A 23,113-nucleotide genomic window follows, 5' to 3' on the forward strand; every position below is an offset into this window, starting at 1 on the left:
TTTATCTTATATGTCCAATATTTATTATATTTGCATGCTTGCACATGATTGAGGCCATTATTTATTTAAACTCACTTATCCAAATTAAGCCTACCCTTTTCAATTACCTTTGTTAACCACTTTGAGCCTTTAAATCCCATTTGTTCTATATTTTACCACATTACTAACCTTAAGCTGAAAAACAATTGTATATCCCAAATTGAATCTTTGGTTAGCTTAAGATAGAATTGTGTGTGCTAGTTAAGTATGGAAAATTGTGGGAACAAAAGTTGTTAAGGGAATGTGTCATGAGAATTTAATGGGAATTTGGATACCTACTCATGTGAAACTATAAGAATTAAAAATCTATGTGCATTGATAAGCTATATTTATTTTAATGTCAAAAAAAATTTATATAAATAAATAAGGGGACAAAAATTACCCCAATGTTAAATTCAGAATTCAAATATCAATGCACATATGATAGAATCAAATATAAAGTTGATACATGAGTATGGATAGAAAAAGGGAATTCTGGGTAGCTAGGTATGAACTTTAAGATTACATTAAAAATATATAGGTTGGGTTGAAGCTTGGGTTAATTAAAGATTCAATTTATTATCTCACTTGACCAAATGTATACCCCTGCCTGTACCTTAGCCCCATTACAACCTTGAAAAGACCTCATGATGTTTGCATTGGTATATTAACTGTTGTTGATTAGTTAGGAGAAGAACAAAAGTTAGAAAGCATGATTAGAGAAGGATAGAGTGATTACCCTATACACTAGAGATTAGAGCGTACATACATTATCAGTGAGGGTTCAATGCTTGAATTTTCATGTTCCCTGCTTTCATGAGCTATCTTCTTGCACTTTTATCTGTTTTATTGTATACTAATAGAATTAGTGGAATTTGATTTGTAATTGTTTTGAAGAGCTTATTTACTTTTGATCAAGTGGGCAAGAATCATATAGTTGCATTTATATATATATAGGCTTGCATTGCATTTCATGAATTTCTACATGTTCATACTTATTTCCTTATCTCCTTCAATTAAGTATGAGGACATGCTAATGTTTAAGTGTGGGGAGGTTGATAAACCACTATTTTATGGTTTATATTGTGTTTAATTGTGTGGTTTTATCATGATCCTTACCCACTTATTCATTAAATTAGCATGAAATTATAATTCCTTCCTGAATTTATAACATGTTTGAAAACTGCTTCCTAGAGACTTTAATTATGTAATTTTAATTCTCCTTTATTCCATTCGATGCCGTGATCTGTGTGTTGAATGTATCATACTTTATAGGGCATGAATGAGTTAGAGATTGGAAATGAAGCTAGCAAAAATGGAAGGAACACAAGAATTTGAGGAGATAACCAGCGAGAAGTGACGCGGTCGCATGGCTCACGCGACCGCGCGAAGGAGAGCAAATCGCAGTGACGCGGTCGCATGGCTCATGCGACCGCGCGAAGGAGAGCAAATCGCAGTGACGCGGCCGCATGGCTCACGCGGCCGCGCGGATTGGAAAAGCTCAAGAGACGCGGTATCATGGACGACGCGAACGTGTGGCAAGGAAAAGCGCGAATGACGCGTCCGCCTGAATGACGCGATCGCGTGACATGTGCGATCTGCATTGATGTGTATTTTCGGAAAATGAATTCCAAACACACAAATCTAACTGGCAAGTACACCGGGTCGCATCAAGTAATAAAAACTCACGAGAGTGAGGTCGATCCCACATGGATTGAAGGATTGAGCAATTTTAGTTTAGTGGTTGATTTAGTCAAGCGAATCAAGATTTGGTTGAGTGGTTTGTGATTAACAGAATTTAAATTGCATGGAAAGTAAAGGGAATGGGTAAATTGCATAAAATTAAAGAGAACAGAAAATAAAGTGCTGAATCTTAAAGAACAAGAAATTAAATGGCAGAAACTTAGAACGCAAGAAATGTAAATTGCAGAATCTTAAAGTGCAAGAAATGTAAATGGCTTGAATTGTAAAGGGAATTGGGAAGTGGATTTGCAGAATTTAAACAAGGAAAAGTAAAATTGCAACAAGCAGGGAAGTAAAAGATGGATTTAATTGCAGTAAATCTCAAACAGAAAATGTAAATTGCTTGAAGAAGCGTTCAACAGAGAAATAAAAAGGAAATTTCAGATCTCAGGACCCAAGAGACTAGATAACCAAGTCTAGATCTCAATGCCTTCCTAGATCCAATCCAGAAATCAATTGCAAGAGAATTTAAAGATCAAGCAGTAGAAGAAGCAAAACCAAATTCAATTTCCAAAAGTGCAGTAAAGTGAGACAGAGAGATCTCAAGGTGAGATTGAGACAGAATTTCCTCAACTCTTCAACCCAAGATCCAAGACAAATGTAATTGAAATTGAAAACAAGAAAACTAAGAAGAACAGAATTCAATTCTCCTCTCCGAAACTCAGAAACTTAAAATGATTCCAAAACCAAAAGCCCTCAGCAAAACTAAAACGGAAAGCTCTAAAAGGAAAAAAACTCTCTGAAAACTTAAATCCTAAGCTATTTATACACTTTCTTCAAATGGTCTTCAAGCCTTGAATTGGGCCTTTGTTCTTGATGGAATTGGGTTGATAAAGGCCTTGGTTGATTGCTCTTGGAGTTGGAGAAAGATCCATTGTGAACCGGGTTGAAAAACATAAAAGCTTGAGTAAAAGTTTGAGTAAAAGTTTGAGGCAAACTTTTACTCAAACCTTTTACACCAGATGGCTTCACTTTGCTGCTACCAACGTTTGAGCCAAAGTTTGAGGTCAAACTTTTGCTCAAACGTTGGCCCCCTTGTAAATGTGTGTGGCGCCAACGTTTGCCAAAAAGCTTGAGGCAAACGTTGGCGCAAGTTTTTCTCCTCCAGGGTGTGCAAGAGTGGCGCCAACGTTTGAGCAAAAGTTTGACCTCAAACGTTGGCGCAAGCTTTTTCCTTCAGGGTATTGATTTTGTGATGCCAACGTTTGCCAAAAAGTTTGAGGCAAATGTTGGCTCAAGCTTTTCTCCCAAAAGTTTGAGCTAAAGTTTGAGGTCAAACTTTTGCTCAAGCTTTTTTCCTCTGGAGTGTTTTCAACTCTTTTAAAAGTTTGAGCTAAAGTTTGAGGCAAACTTTTGCTCAAGCTTTTTGTTCTCTCTTGCTCCTAGCCATTCCTTCTTTCTTCAACCTTCTTCAAAACTCTTTTCACCTATCATCAATCAACCAAACACATCAAAGCTTTGCTTCAAATCATGAGTTTGTTATTCTTTCATAATATATGACAATTATAGCATAAAATCTCATGAAATTGCATTAATTCATACATGGTTGATTGAATCAAAGGAAACATGGAAATCTACCCAATTGGCTTGCTTATGGCTCAAAAAAATGCATAAATCAATCGAAAACAAAAGAAAAAGGCTAGTGAAATTAGGCTAAGATGACTTGTCATCACAACACCAAACTTAAAGCTTGCTTGTCCCCAAGCAAGAAAAGAATTATTGAGAAGAAAGAATGAAATGGAAGAGGATGTTCATGCTAGCAGTGTATTATTGGTAGTTCATGGGGTTTTCTGTGGATATGTAAACACTCACTTCTTATTGACTTTTAGGCCTAGAAAGCCCCCTTCAAGCATCAAGCAACACACTGTATGACCTCTCATTATTCTTTTGTCCTTGACTATTATTTTTTTTTTCTAAAAGCTTTAGTTCAGTGTCATGAGTAACAAGTTCTTTTCTTTCTTTATACTTGACACATTATTCACTATAGACACTTGGCTCACACTCCTTCTTAAAACATTGATGCCCAGCACCTCTTTGGGTTACTAAATGCCTTGTAGTTAGGTTGCTCTTGATAGTGGACTTTCAGCTGATGATCCCGGGTTAGTTAACCCAAGTCACCAAGTGTTGATGCACTCCAAAGAACTTAATAATCCAAGCAGATCCCAGTACAAAGACACCACAGGCATATATTCTAAGGTTCAAGCTATTGGTGTCCAGCTTTGTTTCTCTTTTTTTTCTTTTATTCTATTGCCCATTTTTGGCTTTTTCTTTTCTCTGTTTGTTTTTCTTTTTAACTAAGGACTTTTATTTGATTGAGATTCATAGACAGTAGGCCACTTTCTACTTAGAAGGAGACATCCTAGTTCTATTATTCACTAAAAGTGAGCTATCATACAATCACACACATATACCACCACTTACTTTTATTGTACTTCTATCTAACAGAGAACTATCTTACTTCACATTCAAACATTTCTTTTATTAAATTGAAATTGCAGGGGACAAAGCATGCTTTTTGTTAAGTGAAAGTAAACACACAAGCACACACTTAGGCTAGCTTACTTATTTTAAATTGAAACAGAAATGATGCAAAGACTACTAAACTAATAGTTACTGTTAAGATGGGCATACTCACACTTCCAATTTAGAACAATTCAATGCTGATGGAGTTAAGTGACAATACAACCTCTTGGTGGCTTCTTCTTCTTTCTCTCAGCTAATGGTGTGTAGTCCTCCCAAGAGAGTGATTGAATTCCTGCAGTGTTAATGGAAGTTGCTTGTTTCTCAAGCCCTTAGATGACTGGTTAGTGTGCAAGACTTTCTTGTAGGCGTTTGAACTTACTTTGGTGTGTGAACACCAAACTTAGCCCCTTGCCATGTTTCTTATGTATTAAAATAACCATATGTGAAAGCCTAAGTCTTTGCTAAAGGTAATAAAACTAGAAACAGACAATGATTAAATGATTTATCAGATTGCTTGGAGCTAGTAACCCTTCATGCAGAAGGTGAGAATGTGCTTTTAAATGAGATTCTGGTGGAACACCAAACTTAGAATCCTTTATTCTCCCTTAAATTGTTTTGGTGTGAAACACCAAGCTTAGCTCCTTGCAATACATACCAATCATTTAACCTTTTTATTGAAATAGCTATGAAAAGAAAATTACCTCAGGTTGGGTTGCCTCCCAACAAGCGCTTCTTTATTGTCATTAGCTTGACATCCTTCAATTCTTTTCAATGTAGGCTCTGAACCTCTTTTTCCTTATCCCATTGTCCTCCCAAGTACAGCTTTGCTCTGTGACCATTTACTGTGAATTGACACTTTGTTGCTTCATCTAGCAATTCAATACTCCCATAAGGAAGAACCTTTGTCACCAAGTATGGGCCAGTCCACTTAGACTTAAGTTTGCCAGGGAAGATCTTAAGCCTTGAGTTATACAGGAGCACTTGCTGTCCTGGCTTGAACTCCTTCTTTGTGATCTTCTTATCATGCCACCTCTTAGCTCTTTCCTTGTATATCTTAGCACTCTCATAGGCTTCTAGTCTGAATTCATCTAACTCATTTAGTTGTAACAACCTTTTCTCTCCTGCAGCTTGGGAATCAAGGTTGAGGAGTTTAGTGGCCCAAAAGGCTCTGTGTTCAAGCTCTACAAGGAGGTGGCAGGATTTGCCATACAATAGCTGAAAGGATGACTTGCCAATAAGAGTTTTGAAAGCTGTCCTATATGCCCATAATGCATCTTCTAGCTTCCTAGCCCAATCTTTTCTTGTGCTTCCCACTGTTTTCTCTAGGATTTTCTTTAATTCCCTATTTGCTAGTTCAGCCTGGCCATTAGTCTGAGGGTGGTAAGGTGTGGCTACTTTATGGATTACTCCATATTTGTGGAGGAGTTTTGATGACAAGTCATCTTAGCCTAGTTTCACTAGCCTTTTTCTTATCTTTTCAATTGAATTATGCACTTTCTTGAGCCACAAGCAAGCCAATTGGGTAGATTTTCATGCTTCCTTTGATTTAATCAACCATAGATGAATTAATGCAATTTCATGAGCTTTTATGCTATAATTGTCACATACTATGAAAGAATGAATATCTCATGATTTTGAACATAGCTTTGATGTGTTTGGTTGATTAATGATAGGTGAAGAAAGCTTGGAGAAAGGTTGAAGCAAGAAGGAATGGCTAGGAGGAAGAGAGAACAAAAAGTTTGAGCAAAAGTTTGCCTCAAACTTTAGCTCAAACTTTTGGAATAAGTGAAAACGAACCAGGGAGCAAAAAGCTTGACCAAAAGTTTGCCTCAAACTTTTGTGCAAACTTTTGGGCAAAAAGCTTGAGCAAAAGTTTGCCTCAAACTTTTTGGCAAACTTTTGGCATCACAAATCAACACCCTGGAGAACAAAAGTTTGCGCCAACGTTTGCCTCAAATTTTTTGGCAAACGTTGGCGCCATGAACAACACACCCTGGAGAGCAAAAGCTTGCGCCAACGTTTCAGCAAAAGTTTGACCCCAAACTTTGGCTCAAACGTTGGTATCAGCAAAGATGGGGTGGCTGATATGAAAAGTTTGAGTAAAAGTTTGCCTCAAACTTTTACTCAAACTTTTACTCAAGCTTTCATGATTCCCAACCCGGTTCACTTCGGTTCTTCTCCAAACTCCAAGAGCAATCAACCAAGGCCTCTATCAACCCAATTCCATCAAGAGCAAAGGCCCAATTGAAGGCTTGAAGACCATTTGAAGAAAGTGTATAAATAGCATAGGATTTAAGTTTTTGGAGAGCTTCCCTTTTAGTTTTCATAGGAGCTTTTCTTTTCGGTTTTGATTAGTACACTTAGTAGAGAGCTCACTTTACATTTCTTGGCATTATTGTTTTAATTCAAGAGAATTTGGGAGGAGAATTTATCTCTCTTCTTCCTTGTTCTTGCCCAGCACTCTTTACTTTCCTTGTCTTGGATCTTGGGTTGGAGAATTGAAGGAAATCTGTTTCAATCTCATCCTGAGATCTCTCTGTTTCACTTTACTGCACAATTGAATTTAAATTTCTGTTAATTGCTTCTTCATCTACTTTCTCTGCAATTTACATTTCCTTTGAAATTGTTCTGGTTGGATCTAGGAAGGCATTGAGATCTAGACTTGGTTATCTAGTCTCTTGGTTCCTGAGTTCTGAATTATCATTTTACATTCTCTGTTTACTGCTTTCAAGCTCATTTACATTTCTGTTTCAAGATCCGATTCAATCCAATTCATCTTCCACTCTTGTGTTTGTTGAATTTTACTTTGCCTTGTTTAATTTCTGCAAATCCAATTCCCAATTCCCTTTACAATTCAAGCCATTTACATTTCTTGCACTTTAAGATTCTGCAATTTACATTTCTTGCGTTCTAAGTTTCTGCCATTTAATTTCTTGTTCTTTAAGATTCAGCACTTTAAATTTCAGTTCTCTTTAATTTCATGCAATTTACCCATTCCCTTTACTTTCTATGCAATTTAAATTCCGCAAATCACAAATCTCTCAACCAAATCTTGATTCACTTGACTAAACCAACCACTAAACTAAAATTGCTCAATCCTTCAATCCCTGTGGGATCGACCTCACTCCCGTGAGTTATTATTACTTGATGCGACCCGGTGCACTTGCCGGTGAGTTTTGTGTCGGATCGTTTTCCGCACATCAAGTTTTTGGCGCCGTTGCCGGGGATTGATTAGATTGACAATGATTAAGTGAGGTGGTGATCTAGATCTAGCATTTTTATTTCCTGTTTCTCTAATTTTTTACTAACACGCTAACTGTTTGAAATTTTGCTTAAACTAAACTTCGTTCTAGCAACAGACTGAAGAGTTACTGGTGGTGTTTCTTTTGTTTTGTTTGTATGTCAGGTACAGGGAGATCCATTCCTGTTTTATCTGAAACTGACCAGAGAACTCTTAGAAGGTTGAGAAGAGCTGAAAGAGGGAAAAATATTGTTGGAGAGGAAGAATCTGAGGAAGAATATCACGAGATGGAAGGAGATCCATCTAATCCAGGAGGAGAGGTTAACAATAACCCACAGCAGAGGAGAGTATTGGCCTCCTATACCTTTGCAAATGCTAGACATTGTGGAAGCAGCATTCTCACCCCTAATGTCAATGCAAATAACTTTGAATTGGAGCCACAACTCATTACATTGGTCCAAAACAACTGCTCGTTTGGGGGAGGACCATTGGAGGATCCAAATCAACATCTATCTACCTTCTTAAGGATTTGTGACACTGTCAAGTCCAACGGCGTGAATCCTGAAACTTACAAGCTTCTGCTATTCCCGTTCTCATTAAGGGACAAGGCCGCACAATGGCTTGAAATTTTTCCTCAAGGAAGCATCACTAGATGAGATGATTTGGTGACTAAATTTCTAGCCAAATTCTATCCACCTCAAAGAGTCATCAGGCTGAAGACTGAGGTGCAAACATTCACGCAATTGGATGTTGAAAATCTATATGAAGCATGGGAGAGATACAAGGCTCTGCTGAGGAAATGTCCACCAGAAATGTTCACTGAGTGGGACAAGCTACAGAACTTCTATGAAGGACTCACTCTAAAGGCTCAAGAATCACTTGACCACTCAGCTGGAGGATCATTGCAACTGATGAAAACAGCAGAAGAAGCTCAAAATCTTATTGACTTGGTGGCCAACAATCAATATTTCTTTGCTCATCAAAGAAATCGCCAACCATCACAAAGGAGAGGAGTAATGGAGCTAGAAGGGGTGGACTCAATCTTGGCTCAAAACAAGATAATGCAGCAGCAAATTCAACAACAATTTGAGCAAATGGCCAAGAGGATTGATAGCCTCCAAGTCGCAGCAGTTAACACAAGCCAACCATCTTCCACATGGGGGCAAAATGAAGAAACTCAAGAAGAAAACAACAAGAGCAAGTACAGTATATGCACAACCAAGGACCAAATGAAGTGTATGGTGATACATACAATCCATCCTGGAAGAACCACCCAAACCTCAGATGGGGAGATAATCACACCCAAAACCAACATCCATGGCAGAGGAACTCAAACCAAAACAACCCAAGAAGCAACCAAAACCACAACCAGCAGCAAACTAACCAGAACCCCTACAGAAAACCTCAAAACAACTACCCCAACCCCAACCAGTACCAATCCAATAACCAACCCACCAACCAAAATGCCTACCATCCACCACTCACATCTCACAACCCACCTCAAGTATCACCTGAATCTCAAAGACTCACTAACTTGGAGACCTTGATAGACAAAATGTTGAAACACCAGGAAATGACAACCAAGAACCATGAAGCCTCCATAAAGAGCCTAGAGAGGCAAATTGGGCAAATCTCTAAACAGATTTCTGTAGAGAGACCTTCAAGCTCACTGCCGAGTGACACAATCCCAAATCCTAAGGAAGAATGCAAGGCAATACAATTAAGGAGTGGGAGAACATTGATGAGCAACAATGACACTACAAAGAAGCAAGCAGAGAGAAGCAAAAGGCCAATAGAAGAGGAGGAGCAAACAAAGGAAGATGAAGCCAAGGATCAAGTTGTGATGCTAAACAAGAGCACTGAGAAACTCAAAGAGAAGGATAACCAGTCACACAATTCAAAAGAAGTGATTCAGGGACAGCAGCAAGTAGGAAAGAGCATCACACCTCCACTGCCATATCCCCAGAAGTTCAACAAAGAGGCTAAGGACCAACATTTTCATAAGTTCCTTGAGACTTTCAAGAAGCTGGAGATCAATATTCCCTTGGCTGAAGCACTTGAGCAAATGCCTCTGTATGCCAAGTTTTTGAAGGAGCTTATCAATAAGAAAAGAAGTTGGGATGAGAAAGAGACCATACTGCTTACTGAGGAATGCAGGGCCTTGATTCAAAAAGGGCTTCCTCCAAAGCTTGAGGACCCAGGGAGCTTCTTGCTGCCTTGCACCATTGGGGAATTAACCATCACTAAAGCAATGTGCGATCTAGGAGCAAGTATCAACTTAATACCATCCTCCTTGGTGAAAAAGTTGCATATAGAGGAAGTTAAACCGGTACAGATATCTCTAGAGCTAGTAGATAAGTCAACGGTATACCCTAGGGGTATGATTGAAAACCTTCTGGTCAAGGTGGACAATTTCATATACCCTGCAGATTTTGTGGTTCTAGATTCAGATAGGGATGATGGTGACTCTAATATACTGGGAAGGCCATTCTTGGCCACTGCTAGAGCTATCATAGACATAGAGCAAGGAGAACTAACTCTCAGGATGCATGATAAGAGTGTCACTCTGAAGGTATTACCAGGAGCCCAGTTTAGTAATGAGAGGAGGGACTACATGGAAATTGACAAGGTGATTCACAACAACATCCCAAGGCAGAAGATTGTGCAGAAGGATGAAAAAGTCCAAGGGGATATTGGAGTATTAGCCACTGAAAAGAGAGATCCCCAAGGTAAGCCTACAGCCAGAAAAGAAAGATCAACAAAAAAAGGGATGAAACGCAGAAACAAAACTAAAAGGGGTTGGAAGAACAGGAAGATTCCAACAGAGGGGCTTTCCAAAGGTGACAAAGTGCAATTGATATATCAACAACTGGGAGCAAGCCAACAGACTGATGACTATTACACTGTCAACAACATACTCTCGTTGGAACATGCTGAAATTGAACACCAGAGAACAAAGAGGAGGATCACAATCAGGGGAGACAAGTTGAGGGACTACAATCCTCAACCACCATAAAAGAAAGCTCTAATGTCAAGCTAATGACAATAAAGAAGCGCTTGTTGGGAGGCAACCCAACCTGAGGTAATTTTCTTTTCATAGCCTTTTCAATAAAAATGTTGAATAATTGGTATGCATTGCAAGGAGCTAAGTTTGTTGTTGCACACCAAAATAATTTAAGGGAGAATGAAGGATTCTAAGTTTGGTGTTCCACCAAAACCTCATTTAAAAGCACATTCTCACCTCCTGCACAATACTAGCTCTAAGCAATCAAATAGGTTATTCACTTACTTAACTGATTTCTAGTTTTAATTCCATAATCTTTAGTAAGGAAACAAGATTTTACATATAGTCAACCTATTGCATCATAGGAAGTGGCAAGAAATTAAGTTTGGTGTTCCCACACCAAATCAAACCCAAAAGCCACACTCAATTCATGCATACTAACCAGTCACCTAAGGGCTTGAGAAGCAAGCAACTTTGGAGAATTATACAGGGAACTAACCACCATTTGAGGACATTATGCATCATAACTCAAAAGGGACACAACAGAAGGAAGGACAAAAGAACTGCAAACCAATAGGTTGTATCTATACTTAACTTCTGCTGTTGAGAAATGCTTTGATTTATGTCTTGCTAAAGTGTTCATCTAGTACGAGTAGAATCATTTTTTTTTTTTGCAATAAGTAAGCTAGCCTATGTGTGTGCTTGTGTGTTTACTTTCACTGAACAAAAAGCATGTTTTGTCCCCTGCATCTTTAATTTAATAAAAGAAATGTTTGAATGTGAAGTGAGATAGTTCTCTGTTAGATAGAAGTACAATAAAAGTAAGTGGTGGTATGAATGTGTGATTGTATGATAGCTCACTTTTAATGAATAAGAGAACTAGGATGTCTCCTCTTACGTAGAAAGCGGCCTACTGTCTATGAATCTCAATCAAATAAAAGTCCTTGGTTAAAAAGAAAAACAAAAAAAAAAGAGAAAAGAAAAAGCCAAAAATGGCAACAAAACAAAAGAAAAACAAAAAGAAACAAAGCTGGACACCAATAGCTTGAACCTTAGAATATATGCCTGTGGTGTCTTTGTATTAGGATCTGCTTGGACTACTAAGCTCTTTGGAGTGCATCAACACTCGGTGACTTGGGTTAACTAACCCGGGATCATCAGCTGAAAGTCCACTATCAAGAGCAACCTAACTACAAGGCATTTAGTAGCCCAAAGAGGTGCTGGGCATCAATGTTTTAAGAAGGAATGTGAGCCAAGTGTCTATAGTGAATAATGTGTCAAGTATAAAGAAAAGAAAATGAACTTGCTACACATGACACTCAAATAAAGCTTATGAACAAAATAATAGCCAAGGATAAAGGAATAATGAGAGGTCATAGCAGTATGTTACTTGAAGCTTGAAGGAGACTTTCTAGGCTTAAGAGTCAATAAGAAGTGAGTGTTTACATATCCACATAAAACCCCATGAACTACCAATAACACTCTACTAGCATGAACATCCTCTTCCATTTCATTCTTTCTTCTCAATAAATCTTTTCTTGCTTGGGGACAAGCAAGCTTTAAGTTTGGTGTTGTGATGACAAGTCATCTTAGCCTAGTTTCACTAGCCTTTTTCTTATGTTTTCAATTGAATTATGCACTTTCTTGAGCCACAAGCAAGCCAATTGGGTAGATTTTCATGCTTCCTTTGATTTAATCAACCATAGATGAATTAATGCAATATCATGAGGTTTTATGCTATAATTGTCACATACTATGAAAGAATGAATATCTCATGATTTTGAGCATAGCTTTGATGTGTTTGGTTGATTAACGATAGGTGAAGAAAGCTTGGAGAAAGGTTGAAGCAAGAAGGAATGGCTAGGAGGAAGAGAGAACCAAAAGTTTGAGCAAAAGTTTGCCTCAAACTTTAGCTCAAACTTTTGGAATAAGTGAAAACGAACCAGGGAGCAAAAAGCTTGACCAAAAGTTTGCCTCAAACTTTTGTGCAAACTTTTGGGCAAAAAGCTTGAGCAAAAGTTTGCCTCAAACTTTTTGGCAAACGTTGGCGCCATGAACAACACACCCTGGAGAGCAAAAGCTTGCGCCAACGTTTGCCTCAAACTTTTTGGCAAACGTTGGCGCCATGAGTGTGCAAGGGGGAGCCAATGTTTGAGCAAAAGTTTGACCCCAAACTTTGGCTCAAACGTTGGTATCAGCAAAGATGGGGTGGCTGATATGAAAATTTTGAGTAAATGTTTGCCTCAAACTTTTACTCAAACTTTTACTCAAGCTTTCATGATTCCAAACCCGGTTCACTTCGGTTCTTCTCCAAACTCCAAGAGCAATCAACCAAGGCCTCTATCAACCCAATTCCATCAAGAGCAAAGGCCCAATTGAAGGCTTGAAGACCATTTGAAGAAAGTGTATAAATAGCATAGGATTTAAGTTTTTGGAGAGCTTCCCTTTTAGTTTTCATAGGAGCTTTTCTTTTCGGTTTTGATTAGTACACTTAGTAGAGAGCTCACTTTACATTTCTTGGCATTGTTGTTTTAATTCAAGAGAATTTGGGAGGAGAATTGATCTCTCTTCTTCCTTGTTCTTGCCCAGCACTCTTTACTTTCCTTGTCTTGGATCTTGGGTTGGAGAATTGAAGGAAATCTGTTTCAATCTCATCCTGAGATCTCTCTGTTTCACTTTACTGCACAATTGAATTTAAATTTCTGTTAATTGCTTCTTCATCTACTTTCTCTACAATTTACATTTCCTTTGAAATTGTTCTTGTTGGATCTAGGAAGGCATTGAGATCTAGACTTGGTTATCTAGTCTCTTGGGTCCTAAGATCTGAATTATCATTTTACATTCTCTGTTTACTGCTTTCAAGCTCATTTACATTTCTGTTTCAAGATCCGATTCAATCCAATTCATCTTCCACTCTTGTGTTTGTTGAATTTTACTTTGCCTTGTTTAATTTCTGCAAATCCAATTCCCAATTCCCTTTACAATTCAAGCCATTTACATTTCTTGCACTTTAAGATTTTGCAATTTACATTTCTTGCATTCTAAGTTTCTGCTATTTAATTTCTTGTTCTTTAAGATTCAACACTTTAAATTTCAGTTCTCTTTAATTTCATGCAATTTACCCATTCCCTTTACTTTCAATGCAATTTAAATTCCGCAAATCACAAATCTCTCAACCAAATCTTGATTCCCTTGACTAAATCAACCACTAAACTAAAATTGCTCAATCCTTCAATCCCTGTGGGATCGACCTCACTCCCGTGAGTTATTATTACTTGATGCGACCCGGTGCACTTGCCGGTGAGTTTTGTGTCGGATCGTTTTCCGCACATCAAGTTTTTGGCGCCGTTGCCGGGGATTGATTAGATTGACAATGATTAAGTGAGGTGGTGATCTAGATCTAGCATTTTTATTTCCTGTTTCTCTAATTTTTGACTAACACGCTAACTGTTTGAAATTTTGCTTAAACTAAACTTCGTTCTAGCAACAGACTGAAGAGTTACTGGTGGTGTTTCTTTTGTTTTGTTTGTATGTCAGGTACAGGGAGATCCATTCCTATTTTATCTGAAACTGACCAGAGAACTCTTAGAAGGTTGAGAAGAGCTGAAAGAGGGAAAAATATTGTTGGAGAGGAAGAATCTGAGGAAGAATATCACGAGATGGAAGGAGATCCATCTAATCCAGGAGGAGAGGTTAACAATAACCCACAGCAGAGGAGAGTATTGGCCTCCTATACCTTTGCAAATGCTAGACATTGTGGAAGCAGCATTCTCACCCCTAATGTCAATGCAAATAACTTTGAATTGGAGCCACAACTCATTACATTAGTCCAAAACAACTGCTCGTTTGGGGGAGGACCATTGGAGGATCCAAATCAACATCTATCTACCTTCTTAAGGATTTGTGACACTGTCAAGTCCAACGGCGTGAATCCTGAAACTTACAAGCTTCTGCTGTTCCCGTTCTCATTAAGGGACAAGGCCGCACAATGGCTTGAAACTTTTCCTCAAGGAAGCATCACTAGCTGGGATGATTTGGTGACTAAATTTCTAGCCAAATTCTATCCACCTCAAAGAGTCATCAGGCTGAAGACTGAGGTGCAAACATTCACGTAATTGGATGCTGAAAATCTATATGAAGCATGGGAGAGATACAAGGCTCTGCTAAGGAAATGTCCACCAGAAATGTTCACTGAGTGGGACAAGCTACAGAACTTCTATGAAGGACTTACTCTAAAGGCTCAAGAATCACTTGACCACTCAGCTGGAGGATCATTGCAACTGATGAAAACAGCAGAAGAAGCTCAAAATCTTATTGACATGGTGGCCAACAATCAATATTTCTTTGCTCATCAAAGAAATCGCCAACCATCACAAAGGAGAGGAGTAATGGAGCTAGAAGGGGTGGACTCAATCTAGGCTCAAAACAAGATAATGCAGCAGCAAATTCAACAACAATTTGAGCAAATGGCCAAGAGGATTGATAGCCTCCAAGTCGCAGCAGTTAACACAAGCCAACCATCTTCCACATGGGGGAAAAATGAAGAAACTCAAGAAGAACAACATCAAGAGCAAGTACAGTATATGCACAACCAAGGACCAAATGAAGTGTATGGTGATACATACAATCCATCCTGGAAGAACCACCCAAACCTCAGATGGGGAGATAATCACACCCAAAACCAACAACCATGGCAGAGGAACTCAAACCAAAACAACCCAAGAAGCAACCAAAACCACAACCAGCAGCAAACTAACCAGAACCCCTACAGAAAACCTCAAAACAACTACCCCAACCCCAACCAGTACCAATCCAATAACCAACCCACCAACCAAAATGCCTACCATCCACCACTCACATCTCACAACCCACCTCAAGTATCACCTGAATCTCAAAGACTCACTAACTTGGAGACCTTGATAGACAAAATGTTGAAACACCAGGAAATGACAACCAATAACCATGAAGCCTCCATAAAGAGCCTAGAGAGGCAAATTGGGCAAATCTCTAAACAGATTTCTGTTGAGAGACCTTCAAGCTCACCGCCGAGTGACACAATCCCAAATCCTAAGGAAGAATGCAAGGCAATACAATTAAGGAGTGGGAGAACATTGATGAGCAACAATGACACTACAAAGAAGCAAGCAGAGAGAAGCAAAAGGCCAATAGAAGAGGAGGAGCAAACAAAGGAAGATGAAGCCAAGGATCAAGTTGTGATGCTAAACAAGAGCACTGAGAAACTCAAAGAGAAGGATAACCAGTCACACAATTCAAAAGAAGTGATTCAGGGACAGCAGCAAGTAGGAAAGAGCATCACACCTCCACTGCCATATCCCCAGAAGTTCAACAAAGAGGCTAAGGACCAACATTTTCATAAGTTCCTTGAGACTTTCAAGAAGCTGGAGATCAATATTCCCTTGGCTGAAGCACTTGAGCAAATGCCTTTGTATGCCAAGTTTTTGAAGGAGCTTATCAATAAGAAAAGAAGTTGGGATGAGAAAGAGACCATACTGCTTACTGAGGAATGCAGGGCCTTGATTCAAAAAGGGCTTCCTCCAAAGCTTGAGGACCCAGGGAGCTTCTTGCTGCCTTGCACCATTGGGGAATTAACCATCACTAAAGCAATGTGCGATCTAGGAGCAAGTATCAACTTAATACCATCCTCCTTGGTGAAAAAGTTGCGTATAGAGGAAGTTAAACCGGTACAGATATCTCTAGAGCTAGTAGATAAGTCAACGGTATACCCCAGAGGTATGATTGAAAACCTTCTGGTCAAGGTGGACAATTTCATATACCCTGCAGATTTTGTGGTTCTAGATTCAGATAGGGATGATGGTGACTCTATTATACTGGGAAGGCCATTCTTGGCCACTGCTAGAGCTATCATAGACATAGAGCAAGGAGAACTAACTCTCAGGATGCATGATAAGAGTGTCACTCTGAAGGTATTACCAGGAGCCCAATTTAGTAATGAGAGGAGGGACTACATGGTAATTGACAAGGTGATTCACAACAACATCCCAAGGCAGAAGATTGTGCAGAAGGATAAAAAAGTCCAAGGGGATATTGGAGTATTAGCCACTGAAAAGAGAGATCCCCAAGGTAAGCCTACAGCCAGAAAAGAAAGATCAACAAAAAAAGGGATGAAACGCAGAAACAAAACAAAAAGGGGTTGGAAGAACAGGAAGATTCCAACAGAGGGGCTTTCCAAAGGTGACAAAGTGCAATTGATATATCAACAACTGGGAGCAAGCCAACAGACTGATGACTATTACACTGTCAGCAACATACTCTCGTTGGAACATGCTGAAATTGAACACCAGAGAACAAAGAGGAGGATCACAGTCAGGGGAGACAAGTTGAGGCACTACAATCCTCAACCACTATAAAAGAAAGCTCTAATGTCAAGCTAATGACAATAAAGAAGCGCTTGTTGGGAGGCAACCCAACCTGAGGTAATTTTCTTTTCATAGCCTTTTCAATAAAAATGTTGAATAATTGGTATACATTGCAAGGAGCTAAGTTTGGTGTTGCACACCAAAACAATTTAAGGGAGAATGAAGGATTCTAAGTTTGGTGTTCCACCAAAACCTCATTTAAAAGCACATTCTCACCTCCTGCACAATACTAGCTCTAAGCAATCAAACAGGTTATTCACTTACTTAACTGATTTCTAGTTTTAATTCCATAACCTTTAGTAAGGAAACAAGATTTTACATATAGTCAACCTATTGCATCAGAGGAAGTGGCAAGAAATTAAGTTTGGTGTTCCCACACCAAATCAAACCCAAAAGCCACACTCAATTCATGCATACTAACCAGTCACCTAAGGGCTTGAGAAGCAAGCAACTTTTGAGAATTATACAGGGAACTAACCACCATTTGAGGACATTATGCATCATAACTCAAAAGGGACACAACAGAAGGAAGGACAAAAGAACTGCAAACCAATAGGTTGTATCTATACTTAACTTCTGCTGTTGAGAAATGCTTTAATTTATGTCTTACTAAAGTGTTCATCTAGTACGAGTAGAATCATTTATTTCTTGCAATAAGTAAGCTAGCCTATGTGTGTGCTTGTGTGTTTACTTTCACTGAACAAAAAGCATGTTTTGTCCCCTGCATCTTTAATTTAATAAAAGAAATGTTTGAATGTGAAGTGAGATAGTTCTCTGTTAGATAGAAGTACAATAAAAGTAAGTGGTGGTATGAATGTGTGATTGTATGATAGCTCACTTTTAATGAATAAGAGAACTAGGATGTCTCCTCTTAAGTAGAAAGTGGCCTACTGTCTATGAATCCCAATCAAATAAAAGTCCTTGGTTAAAAAGAAAAACAAAAAAAAGAGAAAAGAAAAAGCCAAAAATGGCAACAGAACAAAAGAAAAACAAAAAGAAACAAAGCTGGACACCAATAGCTTGAACCTTAGAATATATGCCTGTGGTGTCTTTGTATTAGGATCTGCTTGGACTACTAAGCTCTTTGGAGTGCATCAACACTCGGTGACTTGGGTTAACTAATCCGGGATCATCAGCTGAAAGTCCACTATCAAGATCAACCTAACTACAAGGCATTTAGTAGCCCAAAGAGGTGCTGGGCATCAATGTTTTAAGAAGGAATGTGAGCCAAGTGTCTATAGTGAATAATGTGTCAAGTATAAAGAAAAGAAAATGAACTTGCTACACATGACACTCAAATAAAGCTTATGAACAAAATAATAGCCAAGGATAAAGGAATAATGAGAGGTCATAGCAGTATGTTACTTGAAGCTTGAAGGAGACTTTCTAGGCTTAAGAGTCAATAAGAAGTGAGTGTTTACATATCCACATAAAACCCCATGAACTACTAATAACACTCTACTAGCATGAACATCCTCTTCCATTTCATTCTTTCTTCTCAATAAATCTTTTCTTGCTTGGGGACAAGCAAGCTTTAAGTTTGGTGTTGTGATGACAAGTCATCTTAGCCTAGTTTCACTAGCCTTTTTCTTATGTTTTCAATTGAATTATGCACTTTCTTGAGCCACAAGCAAGCCAATTGGGTAGATTTTCATGCTTCCTTTGATTTAATCAACCATAGATGAATTAATGCAATTTCATGAGGTTTTATGCTATAATTGTCACATACTATGAAAGAATGAATATCTCATGATTTTGAGCATAGCTTTGATGTGTTTGGTTGATTAATGATAGGTGAAGAAAGCTTGGAGAAAGGTTGAAGCAAGAAGGAATGGCTAGGAGGAAGAGAGAACAAAAAGTTTGAGCAAAAGTTTGCCTCAAACTTTAGCTCAAACTTTTGGAATAAGTGAAAACGAACCAGGGAGCAAAAAGCTTGACCAAAAGTTTGCCTCAAACTTTTGTGCAAACTTTTGGGCAAAAAGCTTGAGCAAAAGTTTGCCTCAAACTTTTTGGCAAACTTTTGGCATCACAAATCAACACCCTGGAGAACAAAAGTTTGCGCCAACGTTTGCCTCAAACTTTTTGGCAAACGTTGGCGCCATGAACAACACACCCTGGAGAGCAAAAGCTTGCGCCAACGTTTGCCTCAAACTTTTTGGCAAACGTTGGCGCCATGAGTGTGCAAGGGGGAGCCAACGTTTGAGCAAAAGTTTGACCCCAAACTTTGGCTCAAACGTTGGTATCAGCAAAGATGGGGTGGCTGATATGAAAAGTTTGAGTAAAAGTTTGCCTCAAACTTTTACTCAAACTTTTACTCAAGCTTTCATGATTCCAAACCCGGTTCACTTCGGTTCTTCTCCAAACTCCAAGAGCAATCAACCAAGGCCTCTATCAACCCAATTCCATCAAGAGCAAAGGCCCAATTGAAGGCTTGAAGACCATTTGAAGAAAGTGTATAAATAGCATAGGATTTAAGTTTTTGGAGAGCTTCCCTTTTAGTTTTCATAGGAGCTTTTCTTTTCGGTTTTGATTAGTACACTTAGTAGAGAGCTCACTTTACATTTCTTGGCATTGTTGTTTTAATTCAAGAGAATTTGGGAGGAGAATTGATCTCTCTTCTTCCTTGTTCTTGCCCAGCACTCTTTACTTTCCTTGTCTTGGATCTTGGGTTGGAGAATTGAAGGAAATCTGTTTCAATCTCATCCTGAGATCTCTCTGTTTCACTTTACTGCACAATTGAATTTAAATTTCTGTTAATTGCTTCTTCATCTACTTTCTCTGCAATTTACATTTCCTTTGAAATTGTTCTTGTTGGATCTAGGAAGGCATTGAGATCTAGACTTGGTTATCTAGTCTCTTGGGTCCTGAGATCTGAATTATCATTTTACATTCTCTGTTTACTGCTTTCAAGCTCATTTACATTTCTGTTTCAAGATCTGATTCAATCCAATTCATCTTCCACTCTTGTGTTTGTTGAATTTTACTTTGCCTTGTTTAATTTCTGCAAATCCAATTCCCAATTCCCTTTACAATTCAAGCCATTTACATTTCTTGCACTTTAAGATTATGCAATTTAAATTTCTTGCGTTCTAAGTTTCTGCCATTTAATTTCTTGTTCTTTAAGATTCAGCACTTTAAATTTCAGTTCTCTTTAATTTCATGCAATTTACCCATTCCCTTTACTTTCTATGCAATTTAAATTCTGCAAATCACAAATCTCTCAACCAAATCTTGATTCGCTTGACTAAATCAACCACTAAACTAAAATTGCTCAATCCTTCAATCCCTGTGGGATCGACCTCACTCCCGTGAGTTATTATTACTTGATGTGACCCGGTGCACTTGCCGGTGAGTTTTGTGTCGGATCGTTTTCCGCACATCAAGTTTCTCCATCTGTTTGTTGCAAAAGTGACCACCACCATCACTGACAAGACCCTTGGGCACTCCATATCTTGTGAAAATGTGCTTTTTAAGGAATTGGAGGACAATCTGTGCATCACAGGTGGTTGTGGCTATGGCTTCCACCCACTTTGAGACGTACTCCACTGCTACTAAGATATATCTGAAAGAATAGGAAGGGGAAAGGGTCCCATGAAATCAATTCCCCATAGATCAAATAATTCCAATTCCAAGATGAAGTTTTGAGGCATCTCGTTCCTTTTTGTCAATCCTCCTGCTCTCTGGCATTCATTACATTGGTGAACATACTCTCTGGCATCCTTGAAGATAGTTGGCCAATAGAAGCCACTCTGCAGTATCTTTGCAGCTGTTCTTTCTGGGCCAAAGTGTCCACCATAAGCTGAACCATGGCAATGCCACAAGATATCCCTCATTTAACTCTCAGGAACACACCTTCTAATTACTCCATCAGAACATCTCTTGAACAGGAAGGGTTCATCCCATAAAAATTTCCTTCCCTCATTGATTAACTTCTTCACTTGTTGCTTAGAAAACTCTTGAGGTATCTTCTTTCCCACTTTGTAGTTTGCTATGTCAGCAAACCAAGGTGCTTGCTGGATCTGCAAAAGGTGCTCATCTGGGAAGCTTTCATTCACGGGCTGGGAGGCTTTTTGAATTGTTTCTTGTGGTAGCCTTGATAAATGATCAGCAACCCGGTTCTCAGTGCCCTTCCTGTTCCTTACCTCAATATCAAACTCTTGTAAGAGTAATATCCACCTGATAAGTCTTGGTTTAGCATCCTGCTTTGACATCAAATACTTAAGGGCAGCATGGTCAGTATAAACCACAATTTTAGATCCTATCAAGTATGATCTAAACTTATCAAATGCATAGACTACAGCTAACAATTCCTTTTCTGTTGTGGTGTAATTTTTCTGGGCCTCATTCAACACTTTACTTGCATAATATATGACATGATGCAGGTTTCCCTTCTTTTGTCCAAGTATAGCACCAATTGCAAGGTCACTTGCATCACACATGAGTTCAAAAGGCAGTTCCCAATCTGGGGGTGTGATGATTGGTGCTGTTGTGAGTCTGTTTTTTAAAGTTTCAAAGGCATGCCGGCAGTTTTCATCAAACACAAAAGGATTATCTAGCATTAATAGATTACTCAAAGGCTTGGCTATTTTTGAAAAATCCTTGATAAACCTTCTATAAAATCCTGCATGTCCCAAGAAACTTCTAACAGATTTCACATTAGCTGGTGGAGGGAGTTTTTCTATGATCTCAACCTTTGCCTTGTCAACCTCTATCCCTTTTCTTGAAACCTTATGACCAAGAACAATTTCCCCGGGTACCATGAAATGGCACTTCTCCCAGTTCAAAACTAAATTAGTTTCTTGGCATCATTTCAAGACAAGAGTTAGATGGTTCAGGCAAGTGTTGAAATTATCACCAAAAACAGAAAAGTCGTCCATGAAGACCTCTAAAATTTTTTCAACCATATCAGAGAAAATGGAAAGCATACACCTCTGAAATGTGGCTGGGGCGTTGCACAACCCAAATGGCATCCTCCTGTATGCAAAAACTCCGAATGGACATGTGAAGGTGGTCTTCTCTTGGTCCTTGGGATCTACCACGATTTGATTGTACCCAGAATACCCGTCCAAAAAGCAATAATAGGCATGGCCGGCCAATCTTTCCAGCATCTGATCAATAAATGGGAGAGGGAAATGATCCTTCCTTGTGACATCATTCAATCTTCTATAGTCTATGCACATTCTCCACCCAGTCACTGTTCTAGTAGGGATCAACTCATTCTTTTCATTAGTGATGACCGTCATTCCTCCTTTCTTTGGTACAACTTGAACCGGGCTCACCCATGAGCTGTCAGATATTGGGAAGATTATCCCTGCATTCCATAACTTTATTACTTCTTTCTGGACAACTTCCTTCATTGTGGGATTTAGCCTTCTCTGAGGTTGAACCCCTGGTTTGGAATTGTCCTCCAAGAGGATCTTATGCATACACACTGCAGGGCTGATGCCTTTCAGATCATCAATGGTCCATCCCAAAGCATCTTTGTGAGCTCTGAGTACATCAAGAAGTTCTCCTTCTTCCTTTTTTGTCAGGGATGAATTAATGATCACTGGGAAGCTTTCCGATGTGCCAAGGAAAGCATATTTGAGATGGGTGGGTAATGGCTTCAGTTCTTATTTTTGTACTTCTTCCTTCTTGTCTTGTTTTTCATCTTGCTCAATAGAAGTCTCAGCTACTTGTTCCTCTGTTGTCCCTTGATTTCCTTCTTGCTCTTGAGGATTTTCTTCCAGCATTTCTTCCACCAAACTCTCTATCATATCCACTCTCATGTAATTCTCTTGCTCAGGAATGTGTTGCATTGACTTGAAAACATTTATGACCATTTGTTCATTGTGGGCCCTGAAGATCATTTCTCCTTTTTCTACATCAATGATGGCTTTTGCTGTGGCTAGAAATGACCTTCCCAAAATGATTGAATTGTTTCCTTCCTCTTCAGTATCCAAAATCACAAAATCTGCTGGGAAAATAAACTCCCCAACCTTCACCAACAGATTCTCCACAATTCCATTGGGTGTTTTGATTGATCTGTCAACCATGACCAACGACATCCTGGTGGGTTTAAGTTCTTCTATGGTAAGCTTTCTCATCATTGAGAGAGGCATTAAGTTGATACTGGCACCAAGGTCACAGAGAGCTTTGTTGAGAACTATTCTGCCAATGGTGCATGAGACTACAAAGCTTCCTGGATCCTTGAGTTTTGGTGGAATGCCCCTTTGAATCACAGCACTGCATTCTTCGGTGAGTAAC

The sequence above is a fragment of the Arachis hypogaea genome, chromosome 19, assembly GCF_003086295.3.
Source record: "Arachis hypogaea cultivar Tifrunner chromosome 19, arahy.Tifrunner.gnm2.J5K5, whole genome shotgun sequence".
Lineage (NCBI taxonomy): Eukaryota > Viridiplantae > Streptophyta > Magnoliopsida > Fabales > Fabaceae > Arachis > Arachis hypogaea.